Source organism: Poecilia reticulata, chromosome 12 (assembly GCF_904066995.2).
Source record: "Poecilia reticulata chromosome 12, P_reticulata-male-v2, whole genome shotgun sequence".
In the NCBI taxonomy this organism is placed as follows: Eukaryota; Metazoa; Chordata; class Actinopteri; order Cyprinodontiformes; family Poeciliidae; genus Poecilia; species Poecilia reticulata.
This window is the reverse complement of record NC_088841.1, coordinates 17,391,917-17,407,991: the sequence shown is the minus strand read 5'-3', so window position 1 is coordinate 17,407,991 and position 16,075 is coordinate 17,391,917. Positions and strand designations below refer to the sequence as shown.

The 16,075-nt window shown below is 39.4% G+C and overlaps 1 protein-coding gene across 8 annotated transcripts in view; it reads left to right on the top strand.

The window, feature by feature from the left end:
* strbp (spermatid perinuclear RNA binding protein) overlaps nucleotides 1–16,075 on the top strand; it is an 88,110-nt gene that overhangs the window by 19,953 nt on the left and 52,082 nt on the right. For 5 of the 8 annotated variants that reach the window (XM_017307886.2, XM_017307885.2, XM_017307888.2 and 2 more), the window contains exon 2: nucleotides 9,591–9,692. The exons of 2 other annotated variants lie outside the window; for them this stretch is intronic. The gene's annotated coding sequence lies outside the window, so the exon portion shown is untranslated. Of the gene's footprint in view, nucleotides 1–5,119; nucleotides 5,274–9,590; nucleotides 9,693–16,075 lie in introns of those variants that run through there. One more of the 8 variants, XM_017307887.2, reaches the window with a different exon arrangement.

The window sequence follows — 16,075 nt, the reverse complement described above, 5'->3', positions numbered from 1 at the left end:
TCCACACAGCTCACTTCTTTGCTCTCACACCTTTCCGTCTGAGACCTATACTTGGAGAGTGATCTGTAAGCCTGATGGGAAGTGTTAAGATCCTTTTCTGGTGGGTTCATCATGCAGCGCACCCACTCATACACACACGCACACACACCCCGACACAGTGGTAAAGTCTCACCATTCCCAAAGTACAGACAAGAAGGCAGTCTGTAACTATGACAACCCAGAAAGAGGGGAAGTGATTGAGTAAGACTGAGTTGTTAAGATCTACTGTTAAAAGCTGCCATACGAAGCCCAGAGCAAGTGTTATTCTTTGTCATTGTGGCGTTCGTGTCCATTCACGTCGGTTTGTGTGGGTGAGAAAAAGGCAAAGACAACAGTTTTCCTTAAATGCGCTCCCTTCTTACTGATTTCTTTACGTTCTGTTTGAGCTCGTTGTCGGACTCATTCAGCGCAAGAAGCTCTCTGTGGCGGCTGAGCCCTGGAAAAAAGACTGGGTCCCAACCATTGGTTGCAAACACTTTTGTGGCTAATTGAATGAGAAGAAACACTCACAGGGGAGATACAAAGCGGCTGCACAGTGGAGGTGACATCAAATAGACCAGATAATAGCCTCGCGGAATCGCATAACTGGTTGTAATGTTCCTTTCAGTCCTTAGAGGGGATGTAGTTTTGACTAGATCTTATCACACCTATATTACTGTTTAACTTTATGGCACAGGCTATACATTTTTTTCCTTAACTTCACTGAATTTTATACCTATTTATCTAAAGTCAGTATATCTGTGTTTTTTTTGTTTGTTTTCTGTGGGTAGCTTACAGTGATTTATGATGGCTACTGGGTTTGAGTCAATGAGGTCTGTTGCTGTTATTCTCTTAGTTTGTTCATTCAAGACTAACAATTGTGATTTCTGCAATTTTGTCCGTTTGAGCTGAAGCTGTTGTACCTACTAAAAGGAAAGAGGAAGAAAAAAGCTTCCTGCTCCGCAACAATGCAGAACAGGTTCGGTGAAGAACCTTCCTGGCACCGTCTGTTCGGCCTTCTTTATCTCTGCTTTCTTATCAATTACTGTTCTTCTAACTTTATCTCAAGTAGAGGTGCGCCGATCGATTGGCCGTCGATCATAATCGTCCGATTTTTGTGAAAAAGTGTATGATCGGTGATCGCCGATCACGGTCTCTTGTTGCCGATTACACAAACCGATCACCTGGATCTAATTTCTCAGCCTGCCTGTGCAGCTGGTCTCCTCTTTCCTTCACACTGCGCAAACGCGCAGCAACAAATCCTAAGCGATGTGGAACTATAACGCGCTGAGTGAATGGGGAAGTTTGCGTGTTGCGGCGGAAAATTGGAGCGCGTGGGGTAAAGCAGGTCAAAATGCATCAACACGACTAATCTAATATGGCATAAAAACAATGCCATACTTGGCTACATCGAGGCTCACTGCAGTAAAAAAGACATACGGAGGATCAGATAGCAGGTAAAGCAGCGCACAGCTACAAACACTCACTTGGATTAGCATGACGGTCAGAAAGCTAAACAAATAACCCGCAAAATTATTTAAGTCTTAGAACTGAGATTAGAGCTACGCGCTACAGGTAGTAATATTTCACAGACGGAGCGCCGCTTCTGCTCCACCTGGTAGTGACTCTCACACCAAACCTCTGTTTAAAGCTGCAGCATCTAACTTAAAAAAAAAATACATTTTACACACGTATCAAAACTTTCGCTATCCTATCATGAGACAGATAATCTCTGAGATGAGTGGTGATGCAGAACTAGCCCCTCCTGTGACTGATGATGAGATCGCTTGGTACATCCCACACCACGGGGCGTACCATCCCAAAAAGCCAACGAAGTTAAGAATCGTCTTTGATTGTTCTGCTAAGTTTCTTGGCGTCTCACTGAACGATACTCTTCTCACAGGTCCTGATATGATTAATTCACTGGTGGGAGTGCTCTGTCGTTTCAGAAGGGAGAATGTAGCCATCATCTGCGACATCGAACGAATGTTCCATCAGTTCTTTGTCTGCCCAGAGATGCGTAACTACTTACGATTTCTATGGTGGCCGGATGGACAACTAGATGTAGAGCCCAAAGAGTACAGAATGGCTGTGCATTTGTTTGGTGCTGGATCCTCCCCTGGATGTGCTAATTTTGGCCTTAAGTACCCAGCACAACAGAACAAATCCGACTACCCAAAGGCCTCCGACTTTGTCAAAAGAAGTTTTTATGTAGACGATGGGTTGACAAGTGTCCCATCAGTCAAAGAGGCTCAAGAGCTCATAAACGAAACACAAGCCCTGTGCAAACTTGGAGGTTTACGTCTGCACAAGTTTAATTCCAACCAAAGTGATACTCTCTCTCATCTACCACCCTCAGAAAGAGCCAATACAACAGAGTCACTCGACCTCAAACCTGATACTACATCTGAAGGCCATGTGCTTGGAATCCAGTGGTCAGTCAAAAATGACACCTTCAACTTCAGTGTAAACACAAAGGACCAGCCTCCTACTCGCCGGAGCCTACTGTCAGTTATCTCATCTTTGTACGACCCCCTGGGGTTTGTAGCTCCATTCACTTTGAGTGGCAAAAGTATCCTACAGGAGCTCTGCCGTAGAGGTACCGAATGGGATGATCCCATTCCCGACAATCTGCGCTCACGGTGGGAGGACTGGAAAAATGGTTTGTGAAAACTGAAATCAGTCGTAGTACCCAGATGTTGCCATCCACCTGAACTAAAGGACATTGCTAAAGTGGAACTGCATCACTTTTCCGACGCCAGTAACATAGGCTATGGAGCATGTTCCTACATTAGGTTTATAAGTGATGACAGCAAAGTGCACTGTAGTCTGGTTATAGCTAAAGCTAGAGTCGCACCTACCAAAGTTATAAGCACACCACGACTCGAACTGTCAGCTGCAGTCACTTCAGCAAAGATGAGTGTTATGCTAAGATCAGAGCTTGAGATTAATGTTGATGAGGAGTTCTTTTGGACTGACTCCCAAGTAGTCTTGGCATATATCAACAACGAGGCATGAAGATTTCACATCTTTGTCGCAAATCGTGTCCAGTTGATTAGGGAAACTACAGATGCCAAACAGTGGCACTACATTGACACAGCTCAGAATCCAGCGGACCATGCCTCTAGGGGCCTTGTTGCATCAGAGATTATGACAACCTGCTGGCTGTCTGGCCCAAAGTTTCTGTGGGAACAAGAGATTTCCTACTCAGCTGCCCCCTCAGCTGAACTGTTGGTAGGTGATCCAGAAGTTAAAGCAGTCAAAACCTTTACAACTCAAACAAGCGAACAAAACACTATCCTCAGACGCTTCAACAGGCTCTCTAGCTGGTCAATGCTTCTTAAAGTAGTGGCAAGAATAAAAAGACTGAGACCAAACAAAACCCAATATGGCAGTGTCATAACAGCGGATGAGCAGCTGACATAATAATAAAACTCCTCCAGCACCAATCCTTCTTTCAAGAACTGAGAGCATTGAAAGTAAATGATAGTCTTCCAAGTTCAAGTCCTCTCTTTCAACTAGATCCCGTTGTAGATCAGGGACTTCTCCGGCTTGGAGGAAGACTAAAAAAGTCAACACTCTGCCAAGGTTTGAAACATCCTATTATTCTCCCAAAGGGCCATCACATTACAAACCTGATCATGTCTCACTTTCATTCAAAGATTTGTCATCAAGGCCGAAGCCAGACGCTTATGGAGATCAGAGCAAATGGGTTTTGGGTGATTGGTGGGAGCAAAGAAGTTGCAAAGCTAATAAGCAGATGTGTTCAATGTCGAAAACTTCGGCGGCCTCCTGAAGAACAGCGCATGTCTGAACTACCCAAGGAACGAGTTGAAGTCTCAGATCCTTTCATTTACAGTGGAATGGATTGTTTCGAACCATTCATCACCAAGCAAGGTCGCAAAGAGCAAAAGAGGTACGGACTCCTCTTTACCTGCCTTTCCTCACGCTCAGTCCACATTGAAATGCTAGAGAACCTATCTACAGACTCTTTCATTAATGGCCTACGATGCTTTATCAGCTTAAGAGGAGCTGTCTGTAAGCTGTACTGTGATCAAGGTACAAATTTCATTGGGGCCAAAAATGAGCTAAAAGAGGCTATCAAGGAATGTGACAGAAATGCTCTGAAGGCTTTTCTTGCAGATAAACAGTGCGAGTTCGTATTTAATGCCCCATCTGCCAGCCATGCCGGAGGTGTGTGGGAACGACAGATACGAACCATCCGCAGTGTTCTCAATGCCACCATTGCTCAATCACAAGGCAGGCTGGATGACGCTTCTCTAAGAACACTGTTTTATGAGGCAATGTCTATTATCAATAGCCGACCACTAAGCATTGATGGAATCAATGACCCTAAATCACCTGAACCTCTAACTCCAAACCATCTCATATTAATGAAATCAAAGGTTGCATTGCCTCCTCCTGGAAAGTTTGTGAAGGAGGACTTGTATGCAAGAAAAAGATGGCGCAGAGTGCAATATCTAACGGAACAGTTTTGGAGTAGGTGGAAAGTGGAGTACCTTCTGAACATATCCACAAGACAAAAATGGCATCTGCCTCGTCGCAATCTTGAGGTCAATGACATCGTCATCATAAAGGAAGACATGCTTCCCAGAAGTCAGTGGCAACTGGCCCGAGTTGTTGAAGCACCACAAGAGGATGATGGCTTGGTGCGCAGAGTCAAGCTTCAAGTTGGTGATCGAAATCCAGCAAAGAAGCAGGGTACAACACACAAACCTCACATTATTGAAAGACCTGTTCAAAAACTTGTGGTTCTTTTAGAAAGTCACTAATTGATGCTCATTAGTCTCACATCAGACATTATGTCGCTGAAGGTTAATGTGTGACGTTAACTGTATTTTTGTTTGTTCACTTCTTTAACGTCCATTTGTCATGCTTAAAATCATGCATGAATCGTTGATAAGGTCTCATCATACATGGTTTGGTGGGAGTGTAAATGTCCGTTCCATGTTTTATGTCCTGTTTGTAGGTTGTTACCCATGGTACCCAGTAGGGGCGCTGTAGTTTGGTTCATGTTGAGTTAGTGCCTTTATTTAAACAGTAAAATAAGATGAAGTGTTGCTAGCCTCCTGTCAGTCAGCACTTTGGGTTGAAAAATCCCAGGGACAAGAGGAAGAAGAGGATATTCTTCATCTTAATGACTGGACTGTAGCACACTCTTCAGAACAGGCTAAAGACAGCACAGCACGGACTTTACCGCCATAAACTTTGCAGCCCTTGGACAGCGGAGCGAGGTACATGTTTAGAGCTCTATAAGTTTAAGTTAGCGTTATTATTATGTATTCATGTTTGTCAAACAAAAGCACTTAAGCAAAATGTATTTTCTTTTCTTTTAGTTTTTACGGTGTATTCGAAGCACGGTGTATTCAGTGCAACAACTTGGTTCGAAAGACGTAAATATAATTCTATTGCACCTGTCGAAGCTCTCCGTGTTTTCTTGGGTCTGAGGGACTGCTACACTCTGAAAAAATAATCGATCTCCTCCCTGTTCGGCATAATTACTCCGCTCAGTCAGAAATAGCCACTCAGAACTAGCAGTAATCAGCTAGCCGCCATGCTATCAGGAAGTTTTCATTCAGTAATTCAGGATTGTTTATTGTAATGGAACCTGTGTTTGCCTTTGAATGTTAAGTTTTATACTTGAATTTTTTGGCAATATTGAGAGGTTTTATTTTGACTCTTTGCATTATTTAGCCTCTTCAGAGCCTTCATATGTTTTCAGTCTGTTAAAGATAGTGTTACCGATAGCAGTACAATTTGCACAATTCTTGTTTTGTTTTTTTCTTGGAAAAAGTTATTAAAAACAAGCTTTTGTCTAAATTAAGGTGAATTCATGGTTCCTTTTTCCACATAATGTAACCGGTAGTGCTTATGATTAAAAAAATAATAATGTGATCGGTATCGGTGATTGGTATCGGTGATCGGCCCTCATGGGTGATCGGTATCGGAATCGGCAAGAAAAAACACCTGATCTCTAATCTCAAGTCTTAATTTTTTTTTCCTGTTAAACCCACAATCTAAAGTCATTACTTTGTCTGTCATCTGACACTACTCAAATATGTTGCTTGTTAAAAAATAAATGCAAAACGTTCACCTGCTCATTGACCTTTCGTTTTCTTTTTCTACGTGCTACTTTATCTCGACTTGGCAATCAATTAAGGAAATTGTTTTCTGTGTTATGCAGTGAATTTAAATTAAATGAAAAGCATCAGATATTAGGATTAGGATTATGTGAGGCAGAAAGGATTGAGGAACACTTTTTGTTTTAGATTTGTTATCCGAAAACATAGAAGTAAATTAAATGGGTCACATTTATTTTTTTAAGAAAGCAGTTAGAAAATGTAGGATGTAAACATTTTCACACACACTGTTTACTTATTAGATAACATTTTAAGGTAAGTTTCTTGCACCACCTTCTAAATTTCTTACATCTTGCTAGATGTAAGGAAGGCCATCACTGTCACAATCGTTGCTATTTTATATTGATCAATGACATAAAATCCCAATAAAATATTTAGAAGTTTGTGGTTGTAATGTAAAAATCTGGAAAAAGTTCAAGGGTTGTGGCTACTTTTTGACCGGCAGCGTTCGCTCTGTGATTTCACGTTGTGTCTTTTTTTAGGAGCGTTCCTCTCTGCTCATATGGCTGTTACTGGCACTGGCAACCTGTGACTAACAAGCTAAATATCTTATTGGCTGTGTTTTATTTACAGAGCTGTGTTTCTCCACCACCTGCTGGAGCATAAAACAATGTCTGTCTTTATGCTTCATTTCACCGTTGCGTCTCAGTGTGACGCCCAGAATCTTCTCGTTATCTTTAATGGTTTCCAAAAGCGAGGCAGGGATTGGTAAATTACAAACAAGATGTTATATTCTTCATTTCAGAGGCTCTGTCTGTCATTGAGAATCATCTGGAAATACTACAATATGCGTTTTCTTTGACGCTTCCTGAGGTGCTCTCATGCTGTCAAAACAGTAAAACCTGTATGGTGTAATCTTTTTTCTGTTTTGAAAACAAAACATAATAAAACTATAATATATCAGGGAGAAGATAGGAACCACATTATTTATTTAAAATGTTCTGGTTTATTTGCTAGAAAACAAAGAGGTGTTGGTATCGTCTCATTGTGTGTTTGAGGTGTGCAAAGCTAGGTGAGAATTATGTAAATGTATTCAAGTTGATGCTAAGAAGTAAAAGGGACAGTTTTTGGAGAAAAATGTTTGTTTGTAAGTTACTATAAATTAGGTGCTGAAAACGGAAGAAAAGAGGGGAAATATTTATTCATTTGATTAAAATAAATGTTTTGATTGAATATCTTTCAATCAAAACATTGATTGAAAGATATTCAATCAACACGAATCGTGCCATTTATCGTGTGAAACATGGCCACTAGCTAAATGAGCAACAACTTAAAAGAAATGGTTAGACTGATTAAACCTGAACTCTATAATTCTTTACCAAACAGTTATTAAAACACAGTCTGGGATTTTGAAAAGCGCATAATGGCTTCGAAACGTAGTTTTTAAATCCTTGAATTTTGGATCTCTCTAAACCAGATCCTTTTTGAAAACTGCAGTAATTAGAGAAGTTAAACCTGCATTGAATCCCACCACTTACTGTTTCTTTGAAACAAAGCATACAATTTGTGAAACCTTTATTTCATTTGTGAAAAATTTTAGTGGATTATTTTTTTTCCCCCTACATTTGTTAAACTCTTGCCTCATTCTCTGTTAAAGGAAATTGTATTTAAAGTTAAAGCAGTAAATAAGTTTTGCAACTGCAGGACAGTTTCTCTGTGGTTCTTTTAATGTTTGCATGTGTGCACATGTGAACACTTCAACAGACATGAAACCAGTTTATCTTGTATGACTGCCACATCCACTTTATCAACCAACACCCGTCTGAGTAATACCCTTTTATCCGAGGTGTGACGGTTTTTGCAAACATCTCTGGGTAAATAGTTTGCATTGGTTTGATTTTTTTTTTTTCTGGCTGGGAGATTGTTCTCAGATTTGCAGTAAGGCGTGCCAACTTCTAGTTCGTTGTATCTGGTTTGTCAGGTTCATCTCTGTCAGGTGAAGGCAGACATGACATGGCACATGGTTTTAAAGAGGTTGTGAGGCATTGATTATTCCATGTTTTTATTATCTGAGTTATTAAAGCCTGTGCTGCACCAATCAACATGGATAGCCTAATGTTTTCAGTTGTCTAGCTTTGTCCATTGCTTCTAATAATTTATAAAGACAGACAGTCAGTACTACAGTTCATGAAATGCCTTCTTTTCTACAAGATATTTTTGTATTAACTGAGTATTTGAGGTGTAATGTGGGCTTGAATAACAAAAATCGATCAAGATTGAACATTTCAAACTAACTGTGTCCTGAAATCAATTAGTGGACATGTTTAAGCGTCAAAATATAGTAAAATGTTGGAATTTTTTATTTTTTTTATCTCACAGTAAATAGCTTTTTAGAAAAAAAATGAGGGTTAGGGTATTACAAAAAATAAATAGTTGTTATGAAGAATAACTAACTCAAACTTAGATTTGGGATGTACAGATATAAAAATTTGGGCCAAATACCAATACCAATATGTTATAAAATGACTTCAGGTACCAACGTTATTGCCAACTTATTGTGTGTTTCTAAATTAAATTTGTATGGCTTTACCTGAAGGTGAACAGTTGTGGGTACTACATGTGATGACAATGCAGCTGAGATGATTACCTGATTAATTCATGACCAATTAAAGTAAGCATTTTTTTGTGCCTCGCATAGGTTTGTTTAGAAGGGGTCAGCACTAAATTATGCAAACATTAGAAGGTGGATAACCAAACAAGCAACTTTTCACAAGGTCAAGGACATCTTGGAGGAATAAAGACATTCATTGTATTTTTTTTTTTTTTCCTTCTTAGCAACGTTCACAAAAATGCTAAACGCCTTGGAAAAGTGCGAGATGTGCTAGTTCATACTGTATTGCATCGGTGCCCCACCCCTACCTGTTGCTGAGGACTTCCAATCAACTGGCACAAAGATGGCTTTTGTACATCATAGATTTAAATTTTAAAAAATTATTAGTTTTTTTGTTGTGGGTTTAATTTAAGGGACTGGTTTCGTCTTTAGAGGCAGAGATTCATCTAAACAATAAAAAAATTGGGATTATTTATTTTTTAAAAAAACATGTTTATTCCAGTTCCTATTCTGCCATAGCTCCTTAAATTCTTCTCCATTAATGCTTTCCACCAAACTCTGTTTCAATGATATCAGTAGTTTTGTTCTACCTTTTGTTCTGAAGTTGGATGGAAAAAGAGAAAAGTAAGATGATCCATCATGCTGTTTAAATATGCAGTTGCTAAAGTACCTTTTGCAGGCTTTATGTGTTAATCTGACTATCTGTGATCATTTGTGTCATTGTTGACTCCCTCACACACCTAAACTCATGTAAATTCCTTGCATCTTGAGTTTTCTCATTTTTTATTAATCTAAATTAAGTTATAGTTGTTGTGTATTTAATTTGACATTAATGAGGATTTGAACATGTGTGTTTTCAGGATCACACGAGGTAATCCTGCCCGTCTTCACATAGTGACTCCACTCTGACTGACGGGCTGATAAAGACACAACAAGTGACCCGATTAAAAAGTCATAGGAAGGTGAGTTAAATGCATGCTAGAACCCCTTCTTTGTCTTTCTTTTTATGCAAGCTGTGTTTTACATTTGTAGTTGCCACCAAGATTTGCAAATGCTCCGGTGTAGTGAGTAATCGTTTATGGTGCAGCCCAATTAGCTGGAAAACAGAAGAATCCCTATAAGCAGGTTGGTCCTCATCCAAGCTGAGACGACGACATGGTGGTTTCGCTTGCGTTCATTCAAGCGGCTTCATTTATCTTGTGGGTTCAGTCAGCAGTCTGGGTTTGTGTTGTAAGAGCAAAGATTATCACTTTCATCTGTGGTTCGACATGTTTATCGTGTTTAACTGCGCCACTTTTCTTTTAAATGACAAAACAAGGAAGCATTTTTTATTTTTTTTGGAGCAACTTGGCAGCTGACGATTGGCTATTTCTAATAAACTACAGGAAATCGCTGACATATTTTTCTGTTTTAATATAGAACAGATTTCACAATTTCTTGTGAATCCTTTTGTTAGTGTATGTCCAAAGTGTATTAGTGTAAGGTTGCACTTGAGATCCTAAGCTATCGATCTGTACATTCCCTAAATGATGAATGGAGTTTGCCATCAAAGCTTAAATGCATTAAATAATTGTGAAGTGGAAGTAAAGGGATAACTCAACCTCAGTCAGACCGGATTGAGAGTGCTTGTGAACAGCAGTTTTCTTGCTGTAGATTCTTATTTGGATAGAGGTCTGGACTTTGACTGGGTAAAGCATAAGTGCTTTTCTCCATTGTAATGCTGCCACGTTTCCTCCAGGTTTACACTGTATTTTGCTCCAAACGCCTAACCTGGGGGAGTTAAACTGCAGTCCTCGAGGGCAGGTGTCCTGCAACGTTTTGATGGGGCCCAAGTCCAACACAACCGAATATCACAAAATGTAATTGTCTCCTCATGCACTCAAGTTGTAAGAAGTTCTGCTATTGGCCTAATTATGTAATTAAAGTGGGTTGACAGAGAAGCACGTCTAAAAGTTGCAGGATGCCGGCCCTCTGGGACTGGAGTTTCACACCTGTAACTTTCACTACTCTCCCCGTCCCTGTTTTAAAAAATACTGTCACCACTATGTTCTGCATGTAGATCAAAAAGTTTAATTTCAGTCTTGTTTGGCCAGATTGCCTTCTTCTTACTGTTTGCTGTGTCTTGTAAATTACTTTTGGGAAAACTTCTTATGACTTTCTTTTAACATTCTTGCCACTCCTCCTCCATAAAGGCTGAATGGCTGCCCTGTCAGCATTTTTCCACTTGAGCTGTATATATTTGCAACTCCATGCAGCTTTTATTGCCTACAGTTGACCATACAACTGCACTGCATTTTTTTAAATTAGGTGACTCCTTGCACTGGATTGTATTTAATGGTATCAAATTAAGGGGGTAAGAAAGGGACAGAGTAAAAATACACTCCACACTTCACATTTTCAATTATCAAGCTATTTTAACACCCGACTGTCGAGTCATGCGCTACCTGGTGTTGGTCTGTCACCCTCAATTCAAATTAAATGCATAAAACTCAGTGGGTGTGAGAAAACATTAGGGCTCTTAAAGCTCTCCAAGCCGAATCAATGACTTTCGTCAGTCTGAATGGTTGCATTTTGCTCATGTTTGTAATCTACTGGCAAACACTAGTCTTTATAATCCTGTTAAACAGTCTAACACTGTTTTGTTTCCCCGCTGAGGTTGCACTGCAGCGTGCCTTTTTCACGCAGCGGTGAGGCACAATACGACACCGACACCTTATCCTGTAGCGATCCAGGTCAATTACACACTTTGGCGTAGCACTGAGGTGGCCTTTCAGGAGTACATAATCAACTGTGGTTTATATTTACAGTATTTAACATCAGATGCCACATGCTTCTTCCTTCCTGCTTCACTCTGGTCATCTGTTTTACATCTCACAGACCAAAACAAATCCTTCCTCGCTCATATGTGGTCTTGTCAGTTTTATAGGTCTTTCGCTAAATGTGCTTTATTAATTTGCACAGATTTTTGATCACAGTTGGCCGGGGCTTGTGCTTCTTGCGGTTAAAGAGTTCACTCACTGCTTTGGTAAACTGCCTGCTTATGTATGTAAAGTAGTTTTTATGCAGCTCACCCCCGTGGCCTTCTCCACCATCAGTGTTTGGTGTCTGCATGTGTGTGTGTGTGTGTGTGGCGGTTTTAGTGCATCCCTGGTGAGCCTAACAATATGCTCCACTGCTCTTCTCCACAGAGCTCTTCACTCAGCCATGGCTGCTTTTGCTTCGTGTGGGAGGAGATTTTTGGATGTTTTGATTGTGTTAATTTGCTCAGTTACGTTTGTTTTGGTGTCGTTCGCAGGTTCAGCAATAAATCTGGGAATAATTTATCAGGCTTAAATACTAGAGAGCTGCTGGAATTTGATCCATCATATGTCATAATTTATCATTTGATAAACACAGGGTGATAGAAATAACACAAGGGTCTGGGGCATTGGGTGTATCGCTAGATCGCTTTTTTACCCCCATTTGTTTCCTGTCACTACCTAAAAACACCTAAGCGCCTGTTATAGGCCAAAAAAAGAACAATAATATATTTATATTGGGCTTAACCTCTATGAATATTGTAATATGGGTTGTTGTTCTTATAAATATTCTGATGAGAAATATTATTATTTGGCACATGAATGAAACATGGAACTTAAATATAAAAAACACCTCAAATTTTGTTGCCAAACTACCATTACTTATAATTACTACTATCTCATCCCTATCTTCTGCAAGATGACCACCTATTATTCCTTTTTTTTTTTCATTGACATGTCATTAGCACCCTCTTATACAACAAAAAATAATTATATATATACTTCTATTTGTCATCCCTGTGGACTTTAATTTGGTCACCTCTTCATCCCAGTAAAGTTTTGTGTTTAAACTTTAGACTGGTTTGAAAAAGCCAAACAGTATTTTCCAGTTATTTCACATACCTTACATTCTGGCCTCATTGTTGGGGTAATGGTTTCACTTTTTAAATTACAGAAACCGACTTGCAAAAAAATACCATTTCACGCACAAACACTCTCTGTGGAGATGAATTGTTCCTGCATCACCCGGTCTCCTGTTTTCTCATCCCTCCGTCTTTCCTCACATTTCCATCATCTGTTGCCTCTATCGCCATCACATATGCTTCCAGTTTTCTCTGCTTCTTGCATCTTGCTTGGCGCTCTTTCACCTCTTGTTTGTTTATCTCTCTGTCTCCATCTTCCTTCTTTTCTTCCCATGTGTCATTCCTTTACTCTTTCTTGCCCCTTCAGCCGCAGTGTCCTTGAGGAAGCAGTGACTTTGCTGGTGAGCGCATGCAGCCGAGCACATCACTCTCTCTTCTTTCTTAAACGCCTCGCTCGGTGACACTCACTCAACATGCTGAATATACTCATACTTATGCGTGTCTGTCGTTAAAGCCGTGGCAGTTCTGTCAAGCAGAACCAGCCCTTACAAGTATTTTCCTTTGTTCTCAATGAATAATTCATCCTGTGCCATTTTGCACGCAACAATGCAAATATTGACGAAGCTGCAGCAGAGAAAAACTGAGATCGTTGTCTCCAACGTTTAGCACAGGTTCTGCCCACACACTGTTTGGACAAGCAGATACCTGAAAGGGAGGTAAAGTGGCTTAAAGTGAATCTTCTCAGATTCTTGGCGTCGGGTCTCCTCTACGTAAGACAAAACCTGATCAATTAATAAATATGAGTTTATCCACCCAAATAATTACGACACATATTGGGTTTAACACACAAGTTCAATTACTCTTGCCCAAGGCTTGTCATTGAGTTAGTACAAAATGCCGTTGGGTGATCGACTGCAGTCGGGCCACCAGCATGGAAATGTGATCCCGGTGTGTCCCGCTCTTCATTAGCGGTACCCTCCACTAATCTTGGATCTAGAAAGCCCATTGTGACAGTTTTCCGTGGCTTTTGAAATATAGATGGAGTCTGATTGTCTGGTTGTAAGATGAGCCATGATAGTCTCTTGACGCTGTTTGTTCCCTGTTGGCCTCTGTTTCCATTAGAGTGCGTGTTTGGTTTATCCTACCACCTTATGTGTTTTCATCTGGGGATCGGGTATCTTCTCTGCAGTGCTATATATGGCAGATGCGCTTTTGTAGTCACATCCTAAAATGCTGCTTTTTAAAAAAAAATGTATGCGTGCACGCTGAGACCTCTCTTATTCAGAGTTTTTAATTAGCTGTGTTAGCCATATCAGGTCTTTTTTTTTTTTACACACATAAAGACACTTTAACATTTTATTACACTACCTCATTGTCTCCGTCGCATCTCTTTATCTCTGTTTTTATCCCTCTCTCTTTTTCTCTCTTGCTTCCTTATGTTTGTCCCACATTCAGCTGAAAAAGGATCCGGTAACCATGGTGACCATTCCCAAAGGAAAAAGTTGAGGACAAATCTTTTTCACACTCACTTTCCATCCTTTCTGTCAGGCATTGTTACAATCTGCTGCTTCTCTCCATGCAGAAAATATGAAGTTTTTAACTCGCATGTCGGGTTTTTTTTGTTGTTGTTGTTGTTTGTGTTTATATTGCTGATGTTTGCATATGTGTGAGAAGAGCTGTCTGGGAATGGGTCACTTTATAGTTGACATGGTATGATAACGTTTAGTAAAGGTACTGTGATGTCACTGTTTTTAACTCTGACATGCTATAATTGCTTTCATATGCTATTATTTTACTGTTGCAAAACATAAAATGTGATCTATAGCATTTTTTTGTTGCTATTTTGATTTTAATGGCTTGCATAAATATAGAATGAAACACTGAACTGGTGACGCTGCTGTCAGCTGCTTAGCAGACGTGTCACTTGTAGTTCAAATGAAGTTTTAAAGCAGTGTTACCTTTCATGAGAGGGATTTGTGGTGCTGCTTTAGTTTGCTTAGCATGACCCTCCACATGACTGAAACAATCAGCCTTTAAAACATTCATATGCATTTTACTCTTCCAACATTTTAAATTAGATGTTTTCAAGCTCATCAAAATATCTCTTTTTGATTCAAATGGCAAATGTTGGTTGGAATTTAGGCTTTTTGTGTTAAATTTGTAAAACTGTATGAACAAAACTTTCCAGGAAAGTAGAGTGTTTGCTGTTTGAAGACGCTGTACACACCAGTCCAAGTTTTTGCCACAATGTGGGAAATGAAATTTCGTAAAAGCAGAAAGATCATCGGCACAGCCGCAGATTAAGGAATGTTATTTGTTTAACGCTTTGACATTTGTGTGACACTTGTGAAACTTTTATAGCAGCATAATGTGTACCATAATGTGTCCAAGGTGTGACGGTCATGTCAGAAACTCTTCATGAGCATCCTGGCTTAGCAGAAAATTACATGACATTTCCTAGAATATACAACATATAAAAAGGCAGTCCTGGAACATGATTTGATTAAAATTGGCTATTTTGAAATGTTCTTGAAAAAAAAAACATAATTTAAAATTCCAGCTGCTTCTTTAGAGTACCTCATGTGAAAAGCAGCTCATTTCCTGGAACATACATACAACTGAAAGAAAACTCCGGATTAAATATGTGTATGTTGACAAGATGCAAACTGTAAAAAAAGAAAAAATCCAAAGTATTTATTCTGAACTTCGTGGTTATTTCAAACGTTTACATCTCTGTAACTAATGTACCTATGACAACCAAGAATGGAGTGACCCAGTCATACAACATTTCCAATCGATTTGAATAGAAGGTTTGCAGAGTGATTGTACTGTTATGGTGAGAAATGATGAAGTCCAGGTGATGTGTCCGGGGTGGCCATTGATTTTTCCCCAGAGGTCTGATAACTATTTTCCCATTTTCCTCCAACAGAGGCCTGTTTATTTCTAAGCAATTCAATATTATTTAACAGCTGTTGCAATAAAACGCATTTTTATTGTTGCCAGTCCTGATTTACTTTCATTTTTAAATTCATAATAAAACAAATGCGTATTAAATTGCTAGTTTATTCTTATAGATAACCTTTACTTTCCAAAGGGAAAAAAAACAACAACTTAAGAAGCTTGGAATTATGAGCAATTAACCATTAGATTTATTTAAGAGGCCTTCGGGCAAAATTTTTGTTTTAATGAATTAAGGAAAATTAAAGTTGTATGTGTATATAACTTTGATAATTTATCATTTAGCAATTTTAATTGGTGTTCATTTTCCTCATTAAAATTTGTTTTAATATTAATTCCAAAATTGTTGCAAGCCCATCGCCTACCCCCCGCCATTCCCCCTTCCCTTTTCTCTTCCTGTTTCTTTATCTTCCTTCATTTGTTTTGAATCTTGCAGTTTGTTTCTTCCTTAAACTGCTTCAGCTTCTGCTGTGGAGTATTTTCTCCTTTCGTCGAATTTATTCCGTT